The 2,500-nt window shown below is 56.8% G+C and overlaps 1 non-coding gene across 1 annotated transcript in view; it reads left to right on the top strand.

Annotated features, from left to right (window-relative positions):
• The first annotated feature begins 2,232 nt into the window (after positions 1-2,232).
• LOC124729468 overlaps positions 2,233-2,500 on the top strand; it is a 1,908-nt gene continuing 1,640 nt past the window's right edge. The window contains exon 1 of the ribosomal RNA XR_007007697.1: positions 2,233-2,500. This exon is cut by the window's right edge and continues 1,640 nt beyond it. This is a non-coding gene — a ribosomal RNA (small subunit ribosomal RNA).

Here is a 2,500-nt window from a genome sequence, read left to right as displayed (position 1 = left end):
CCTAACCCATGTTGTACCTTAACCTAACCCATGTTGTACCTTAACCTAACCCATGTTGTACCTTAACCTAACCCATGTTGTACCTTAACCTAACCCATGTTGTACCTTAACCTAACCCATGTTGTGCCTCAACCTAACCCATGTTGTGCCTCAACCTAACCCATGTTGTGCCTCAACCTAACCCATGTTGTGCCTTAACCTAACCCATGTTGTGGCCTCAACCTAACCCATGTTGTGCCTTAACCTAACCCATGTTGTGCCTTAACCTAACCCATGTTGTGCCTTAACCTAACCCATGTTGTGCCTTAACCTAACCCATGTTGTGCCTTAACCTAACCCATGTTGTGCCTTAACCTAACCCATGTTGTGCCTTAACCTAACCCATGTTGTGCCTTAACCTAACCCATGTTGTCGCCTTAACGTAACCCACGTTGTCGCCTAAACCTGCTCTGTAATTGTTATACGACTCGTTCAATTACTGTAGTGTTGCCCACCCGCAACCCTCGCAATATAGTTCGCTACTCGCACTGCCCGCACCCCTGTGTATCGCTTCATGTTAAACACCTTGCAAGTCTTGCTCACTTTCCACATGCTCCTGCTGTACACTGTAATGTGGATGGCAGCAGGACGTACATGCCGCCCCTCCCCACGTCCCCACCTTGCCCCCTGCCTTCGCAAGCTGGTTGGTGAGAAGTTTGCATGTTCAATGCCCTTCGCATGCGACGTACTCAGGCTACGTTGTGGTGCGGCCTGTGTCAACTGTCCGCTGATGTCGTACGCGTGAACCACAATCTGTACTGCACATTCGTCCTTATGTACTGAATGATACATCGTGGCACATGTGTGACCGCACAACGACTGCGCCCAAAAACGGCGGACCATACAGTGCAAATATTGTGCACGCAGCTACGTGTCGTCTCCCTATGAGAGCTGGATTGCAGTGTGGTACGCCATAGAGACGTGTGGGAGGAACGGACGCCGTGGATGGCGATCAGCATGAGCTGTCTGTTGATGTATTCGGACCTAGTCGTCTCTCCTCACACACCGTGATGGCATGGTGCACCGCGTTCCATATCTGCGACATGCTACAGAGGCCGGTTGACAGTCGTTCGAGCAATGGACATCGCATACGTACGGGGGCCACCTTCCACGTATTGTCTAGGCGTGCACATTTTGTTGCGTGTATGTGGGCAGACGTAGTGTGGCGTGACACCTGACACAGGCATGCAATAATCGTTGAAGTTGCAAATGGCGATGGACGCCTGCGTTTTCTGGTGAAGTTACGCAAATGAACAAATGGTAACCTGTTGTGGTGCGGTTGTTCTCGCTAGGGGTGAATCGGTGATGGCGACGATAGGTTGAGGTACTAACCGGTTGTTCCAGCGATACCCACCATGCCGACGAAACTGAACGGCATCTGGGTGTGAAGCGATACGCGGCGGTGGCTGGGTGGGACCGTCCCCGGCCGGTGAGGGGGCGCCTCCCGGCGTGCTGGCCGCGCGGTGCGTGGGCGCACGCGCTACAGCCGGCTGGTGGGGGCGGCCAGTGGCAGGCGCGCCGGCCGACGGACGCGGCAGGCGTCGCAGCTGCGCGCCGGCGCACCCTGCGCGCGGCGCCGTGCGGCCAAAGTAGGTCCTCGCGGGCCCGGTGCGAAGCGCGGTGGACATCTTCAGTGTGCTGGTCCGATTGAGGACTGTGTGCGTTGAGGATGCGCCGCCGCCCGGCGCTCGGCGCCGCGACGCCGTCTGCTGCTCGGTCGCCCCAGCGGTTCTCGCTGGTGGTTTGTATCGCAGCTGTGCGGATGTGTTGGCGCGTGCGCTGTGCTGGGAGAGTTCGCTTCGGCACCCAAGTGGGGCTTTTGTCCTTCTGTGGCGCTGGCGTTGGAGCTGCCGGTCACCGTAGGTGGCGCGTGTTGTCTCCCGCCGGCAATGCCACGACAGCACGCTCCCCGGGCCTCTGTCGGCAGCGGCAAGCTCAGTTGGGAGCACGGGTGGTCGCACCGAAAGCGTCTACTCGCCTAACTCCGGGCGATTGCGCCTCTCTCGAACCCGACCAAGTACTTGGGACGGCGCTGCGCGCCGCCGGGACCTGAGAGGGGTTTCGAGGTGTATTGTGCAGGGGAGCTCAGCCTCCTCCTGTTTGCAGAATGATTGAGCGGACGCTTGCGTGTTCGCGCGGGCCCCCCGGGACACACTCCCGGGCGGCCGGCTGCTCAGCTCTAGTTGACGCAGCTCCCTGGTTGATCCTGCCAGTAGTCATATGCTTGTCTCAAAGATTAAGCCATGCATGTCTCAGTACAAGCCGCATTAAGGTGAAACCGCGAATGGCTCATTAAATCAGTTATGGTTCCTTAGATCGTACCCACGTTACTTGGATAACTGTGGTAATTCTAGAGCTAATACATGCAAACAGAGTCCCGACCAGAGATGGAAGGGACGCTTTTATTAGATCAAAACCAATCGGTCGGCTCGTCCGGTCCGTTTGCCTTGGTGACTCTGAA

Source organism: Schistocerca piceifrons, unplaced genomic scaffold (genome assembly GCF_021461385.2).
Source record: "Schistocerca piceifrons isolate TAMUIC-IGC-003096 unplaced genomic scaffold, iqSchPice1.1 HiC_scaffold_121, whole genome shotgun sequence".
NCBI classification, from domain to species: Eukaryota; Metazoa; Arthropoda; class Insecta; order Orthoptera; family Acrididae; genus Schistocerca; species Schistocerca piceifrons.
This window is presented reverse-complemented; position numbering and strand designations above follow the sequence as displayed.